This window comes from Rutidosis leptorrhynchoides, chromosome 5 (genome assembly GCF_046630445.1).
Source record: "Rutidosis leptorrhynchoides isolate AG116_Rl617_1_P2 chromosome 5, CSIRO_AGI_Rlap_v1, whole genome shotgun sequence".
Taxonomy (NCBI): domain Eukaryota; kingdom Viridiplantae; phylum Streptophyta; class Magnoliopsida; order Asterales; family Asteraceae; genus Rutidosis; species Rutidosis leptorrhynchoides.
The window spans coordinates 426,536,938-426,544,530 of record NC_092337.1 but is presented as its reverse complement, the minus strand read 5'-3'; the positions used below and the strand labels follow the sequence as shown (position 1 = coordinate 426,544,530).

General features: G+C 34.4%; 1 non-coding gene across 1 annotated transcript; it reads right to left on the bottom strand.

Annotated features, from left to right (window-relative positions):
- Positions 1-201: 201 nt before the first annotated feature.
- LOC139850929 (small nucleolar RNA R71) lies at positions 202-308 on the bottom strand. Its single transcript, XR_011760303.1, has one exon. It is a non-coding gene; the product is annotated as a small nucleolar RNA R71 (small nucleolar RNA).
- Positions 309-7,593: the final 7,285 nt, after the last annotated feature.

Genomic DNA, 7,593 nt, shown 5'->3' with positions numbered 1-7,593 from the left:
CTTCGTACCTTTAATAGGATCTGCACACTTTTTAAAATAAGAGAAGTTGAGGATGAACAAATATATCTCATGTTATTTCCCTGGACTTTAAAGGGAGAAGCCAAAGATTGGTTGGAATCGTTACCTGAAGGGGCGATTGATACATGGGACGTTTTAGTTGAAAATTTTCTTAAACAATTCTTTTCGGCATCTAAAGCCGTGAGACTTCAAGGAGAAATTGTTACATTCACACAGAAACCGAATGAAACTCTATATGAGGCGTGGACAAGATTTGAAAAGTTATTAAGAGTATGTCCGCAACATGGTTTAGACACTTGTCAAATAGTACAAATATTCTACCAAGGATGCGACATCACTATAAGGAAAGACATCGATATAGCAGCTGGTGGTTCTATTATGAAGAAAACCGAAACTGATGCTTATAAAATTATTGATAACATTGCTTCCCACTCACATGAGTGGCACCAAGAAAAAGATATCGTTAGATCATCTAAAGCAGCTAGAGCCGATTCTAGCCATGACTTAGATTCCATTTCCACAAAGATAGATGCTGTCGAGAGACGAATGGAAAAGATGACTAAGGATATACACTCAATACGAATTAGTTGTGAGCAGTGTGGAGGACCACATTTGACAAAAGATTGTCTCAGTATTGAACTAACAATGGAACAAAGAGAGAATATTTCATACATAAACCAAAGGCCTGGAAATAATTATCAGAATAATTATCAACCGCCAAGACCAATTTACAATCAAAATCAGAATTATAATCGAAATGTTCCATACAACAACCAACAAGGTCCTAGCAATCAACAAGTATCCAATAATACTTACAATCAGCAAAGACCTAATTTTCAAAACAAACCACCACAAACCAATGATAAAAAGCCAAATTTAGAAGATATGATGACGAAGCTAGTTGAAACTCAAACACAGTTTTTCATATCTCAGAAACAAACCAATGAACAAAATGCTCAAGCATTTAGAAATCAACAAGCTTCTATTCAAAACTTGGAACAAGAAGTAAGTAACCTAGCAAGGTTAATAGGTGAAAGAAAACCGGGAAGTTTACCTAGAGATACAAATGCTAACCCCCGGAATGAAACAGCTAAAGCCATTACCACAAGAAGTGGTACAACACTTAAACCACCTGAAATACCTGTAATTTCTGAGGACGTTATTCCTACTCCACAAGAACCACAACCTGAACAAGATAAGGAAAAAGAACCGGTAGTTGAAAAGGTTAATGAAGATAACACAGTTAAGGCTAAACCTTATGTTAAACCATACCAACCACCACTTCCTTACCCGAGTAAAATGAAAAAAGATAAACTTGAAGCCGAGCAATCCAAATTTTTTGATATGTTTAAACAGATAAATGTAAATCTTCCTTTCATTGATGTGATTTCAGGAATGCCTAGATATGCTAAATTTCTGAAAGATCTAATCTCGAATAGAAAGAAAATGGAAGAACTCTCGGCTGTTACTATGAATGCTAATTTTTCAGCAGTGCTGTTGAATAAGATACCAGAAAAATTATCAGATCCAGGAAGTTTCACAATTCCATGTTTTCTGGGTAGTCTTAGTTCAATAGAAGCATTGGCAGATTTAGGTGCTAGTATAAATTTAATGCCGTATTCACTATACACTAAACTAGACCTTGGAGAATTGAAACCAACACGAATAAGCATACAACTAGCCGATAGATCAATAAAATATCCTAGAGAGATAATGGAGAACATGCTAGTTAAAGTTGGTACTTTAGTATTTCCAGTAGATTTTGTTGTTCTGGACATGGAAGAAGATTCTCAAGTTCCTCTCATATTAGGAAGACCATTCTTAAACACGGCTAAAGCAATGACAGACGTGTTTGGTAAGAAACTGACCCTAAGTATAGAGGACGAGATTGTTACATTTTCAGTTGATAGATCAATGCAACAACCACAATCTGTAGATGATACATGTTATTATATTCAAACTATAGATTCACATGCAGAATTGTTAGAAGAATTTCCAGAATTACAAGGAACAGGAGAATGTTCTTTAGGAGAAGGAACTGAACCAATTGATGAAACTGAAATGTTAGCTACACTAATAGCTAATGGATATGAACCAACAACAGAAGAAATTCAAATGCTAAAAGAAGAAGACAGATTTCGATATAAATCATCGATAGAAGAACCTCCGACATTAGAGTTAAAGCTACTTCCAAACCATTTGGAATACGTTTATTTACATGGTGAATCTGAATTACCTGTAATAATATCATCTTCTCTTACTGAAAATGAAAAATCTCAACTCATTTCTGTATTAAAAGCTCATAAACCAGCCATTGCATGGAAGATTCATGATATTAAAGGAATAAGTCCTTCGTATTGCATACATAAAATCCTTATAGAAGAAGGTCATAAAACGTATGTGCAATGCCAACGAAGACTAAATCCTAATATGCAAGATGTAGTTAAGAAAGAAATTATTAAACTGCTTGATGCAGGTTTAATTTATCCAATTTCTGATAGTCCATGGATAAGCCCAGTTCAATGCGTGCCTAAGAAGGGTGGCATGACTGTCATTACAAATGAAAAAAATGAGCTTATTCCTACTAGGACTGTAACAGGATGGCGTGTATGTATTGATTATAGAAAATTAAATGACGCCACCAGAAAAGATCATTTTCCCTTACCTTTCATTGATCAAATGTTGGAAAGGTTAGCCGGAAATAGTTACTATTGTTTTCTTGAAGGTTTTCCGGATATTTTCAAATTCCAATAGCACCCGAGGACCAAGAGAAAACCACATTCACGTGCCCTTATGGTACTTTTGCTTACAAACGCATGCCATTTGGACTTTGCAACGCCCCTGCAACCTTTCAAAGGTGCATGATGGCGATTTTTCACGACATGATAGAAGAATGCATGGAAGTTTTCATGGATGACTTTTCAGTCTTCGGTGATACATTTGAATCATGTCTGGTTAATCTGGAACGAATGCTTATTAGATGCGAACAATCAAATCTAGTACTTAATTGGGAGAAATGCCATTTCATGGTTAAAGAAGGCATCGTTCTTGGTCATAAAATTTCAAAGGAAGGAATTGAAGTGGATAGAGCTAAAGTAGATGTAATTGCTAAACTTCCACATCCCACCAATGTTAGAGGAGTTAGGAGTTTTCTAGGGCATGCCAGTTTTTACCGACGCTTCATAAAAGATTTTTCTAAAATTGCCACTCCTATGAATAAACTCCTAGAAAAAGATGCTCCATTCATCTTTTCAGATGAATGCATCAAATCTTTTAATATTCTTAAAGAAAAACTCACTAATGCGCCGATCATGATAACACCAAATTGGAATCTACCGTTTGAACTTATATGCGATGCAAGTGATTTTGCAATGGGAGCCATTTTAGGACAATGGATTGAAAAACGATTTCAACCTATATATTATGCTAGTAAGACGTTACAAGGAGCACAAACGAATTATACAACTACTGAAAAAGAACTCCTTGCTATTGTCTTTGCTTTTGACAAATTTCGTTCATATCTCGTTCTAGCTAAAACGGTGGTCTATACCGACCATTCTGCTCTTAGATACCTATTTTCGAAACAAGATGCTAAACCAAGATTAATCCGTTGGATCTTACTCTTACAAGAGTTTGATATTGAAATTCGAGATAAAAAGGGAGCAGAAAATCTCGCCGCTGATCATCTTTCTCGTCTTGAAAATCCCGAATTAAAAGTTCTAAATGAATCGGCCATACAAGACAACTTTCCTGATGAATATCTATTGAAGATAGATTATAATGAAATTCCATGGTTTGCAGACTATGCAAACTACTTAGTATATGGATTCCTTGAAAAAGGATTGTCGTACCAAAAACGAAAGAAATTCTTTAGTGATATAAAACACTATTTCTGGGAAGATCCACATCTGTTTAAAAGTTGTCCCGATGGAATAATACGCCGATGTGTATTCGGAGATGAAGCTAGTAAAATCTTAAACCATTGTCACACAGGACCAACAGGAGGGCATTATGGGCCTCAACTAACAGCAAGAAAAGTTTATGATGCTGGATTCTATTGGCTTACAATTTACAAAGACGCACACCTTCTTTGCAAATCCTGTGATGCTTGTCAAAGGGCCGGAAAAATAAGTCAACGTGATGAAATGCCACAAAATGTCATTCAAGTATGTGAAGTATTTGACATTTGGGGTATTGACTTTATGGGTCCATTTCCAAAATCTCATAATAATTTTTACATTCTCGTAGCCATTGATTATGTATCTAAATGGGCGAAAGCACAAGCTCTCCCAACTAACGATGCACGAGTTGTAGTCAACTTTTTAAAACGTCTTTTTGCAAGGTTTGAAACACCGAAAGCTTTAATAAGTGATCGGGGAACTCATTTTTGAAATAATCAACATGAGAAAGTTCTTAAAAGATATAGAGTAACTCATAAAATCTCCACCGCATATCATCCACAAATAAGTGGACAAGTTGAAAATACCAACCGAGCTTTAAAACGTATTTTAGAGAAAACCGTAGGATCAAATCCGAAGGAATGGTCCATTAAATTGGAGGATGCACTCTGGGCTTTTAGAACAGCCTACAAAACTCCAATTGAAACCGCACCTTTTAAAATCGTTTACGGAAAAGCATGTCATCTTCCAGTAGAAATTGAACACAAAGCATTTTGGGCTTTGAAGACATGTAATCTTGATTTACATGAAGCTGGACGTCTACGGTTAAGTCAATTAAACGAATTAGAAGAATTAAGACATGAAGCATACGAAAATTCGTTAATCTATAAAGAAAGAACGAAGAAATGGCATAATAAAAGAATCAGAAGTTCAAAAGAATTTAAATAAGGCGACAGAGTTCTTCTTTTCAATTCACGATTCAAGCTATTTCCTGGAAAATTGAAATCAAGATGGTCTGGACCATTCATAGTCAAAAGAGTTTTCCCATTCGGAACAGTAGAATTAATAAATTCAAATGGGATTGAATTTAAGGTTAATGGTCACAGAGTTAAACATTACATAGATAGTCCAATGGAAGTTGACAACGAAGTTAATCACAATTTCGACACCACAGCTAACTAAGTGTGGGGAGAATCAAGTCTTTAAAGGATAATATGTATTTCTGTTAGAGTTAGATTTTCTGTTTTCGTGTAGTTCTCGAAAATGGAACCCGAATGGTCTTTCCCTAGCAGACCCTAAAGAACTAGTCTTCTTCCCCCATTCTGAATTTTTATTTTTTTTAGGTTTTTACGAAATGAAGACTTCCTGTGAACTAAACCATGGTCAAATGCTACACGCTTTGATCACTAAACGTAATAATGACTCACTTCCAAGTGAAATAGTATCATTAATCAGAGGTAAATTGGACGGAGTAAGAAAAGAATCCAGATGCGAAGACAATAAGTTACAATTTGGTAAAGGAAAATCAAAATCCGCAGCGAAAAGAAGAGCACGACACCTTGAAAGATGTCACAAATGCGGAAAATGGTCACACGAAGGTAAATGTTCAAATAATCAAACTTATTCAAACACCGAATTTGTTACTTTATTCAGAGATGGACCGTTCATATGTTTAGAAGAAAAAACATTAAATGCTCGAGGTTACGCCTATGTAGCCATGGAAAATCAATTAGTTCGACTATCTTATGAGTGGGCTAGAGCATATCACTAAGAAATCTCTTTCACAGGTAAGTTTGTACAGTTTTTATTTTTATTTTTATTTTCAACCTTTTGATAATAAACGCTAATTTGTTCGCTATAAAGTATTAAATTGGTATTCGATGAAATTAGGTCTTGCGACCAAAATTATTGATATCATACAAAAATTTATTACATCACTGCGAAATTTAACATTTATTCTTAAGGTATAAATATCTTTAATCAATCAACTCAAAATATTTCAAAAATTCGTCATGAGTTAAATTAGGTCATGGAACCAAAATTACTTTACCGAAAAGAGGGGCGCATATTTTTGATAATATTTGATTGATTAAAGTGGGATAAAAGCCAAAAAGATTTTTAATTTTATTTTTACCATGTTTTTAAAAAATTAATAAATTAATATTAAATAAATATTGTAAACTTTTAAAATTATAAATATTTGGAAAATTAATATTTTTAATATAAGTTTGTATGTATAAAAACAAAAATATAATTTAAGTTTGGTGTGAATTTATAATATGAATTTTTAATTAAGTTTGGTGTGAATTTTTTTAATTTTATGCATTTTAAATTTAAGTTTGGTGTGAATTTAAAAACAAAAATTTACTTTATTTCGCTAAGTTAAAAATATGACTTTTAAAATTCGTCGTAAGTTGAAGACTAGGTCGTTGAGCCGAAATTGCTTTACCCGAGGGAGGGACGAGAACTTTTATTATCATTATTTTTAATCTTATTGATTTAAAGTATGCCAAAAACATTAAAAAACCCAAAAATCTTTACTTTTAAAACCGCACTTTAAATTGACAAATTTTAAAATTTTGTCGAGGGACGGACTAGGACATCGATCCGAAACGACCTCGTTCTAAATAACAAGGGAAACAAATTTTTAAAATTAATTAATATTTGTTTTATAAGTTAAAGATTTTAAAAAAAAAAAAAATAAACACCGCGACTCGTGGAGTTTAAAGGGGAGAAACACCGCGACTCGCGGAGTTTGTAAATTCCAGAAAAAAATAAAACGCAAAGATCAGATCAGTTGCACACAACCACACCACAAAACTGCGAAAACAAACGCGAAAAACACACACAAAATCGAATTTTTTCACCATTTTTCATCAAATCTTTCACAAAATCATGTTGAGAAGGATGCTATCAAGGAATTACTCAAGGAAAACGACTGAAAGGGGTGAATCTTCATCCCAAGCTCGCATTGCTCCTCCTGAGAATGCGGAACAACAGGATGTTGATAACTATTACAAACAAGATATACCTCATCCAGTTATGACATTTTCAGATATGCACGTGGAAGATTTGCACCCGAACTTGAGATTAGACAGACGTTGGATAGATTATCCAAAATACCAAAGGAGCTTGCACACTCTTCATTCTAAAGCTGTTGAAGTACCTAGGGTAATAGAATGGGAACCGTTAGAAGCTGTAGGATTAGGCGAACGGATTAGAGAATTACTTACACAGAGGTATGGTAATTCTACTTTTAACGATTGGGTACAATTATTCAACATGCGTAGACCTGTATATAAAGTATGGTGTGAAGAATTATTGTGTAGTATAGAAATAAATGATCGGGTAGCTACTTTAACCGATAGAACTTTTATTAGATTTTTGTTAGGAGGTTCGATGCGCCACATGTCTCTACTAGACATGGCTCAGGCCTTACGTATATATATGCCTGAGGAGCTAGCATCTGCCGATTGTCGAGGGTTGATATTAAATGCTAGCAAGATTGATGAAAATTTTGATACGCATGGTGTATGGAGTCAAATGACTAGCCATCACCGATTTAAAGGGGGAAATTACTCTATAGAGCTGAGTTAAGAGTAATTCACAGGTTTCTAGCGAACTCGATTATACAGCGAGGTAAAAATAAGGAAAAGGTAAATGAGCAAGATTTATT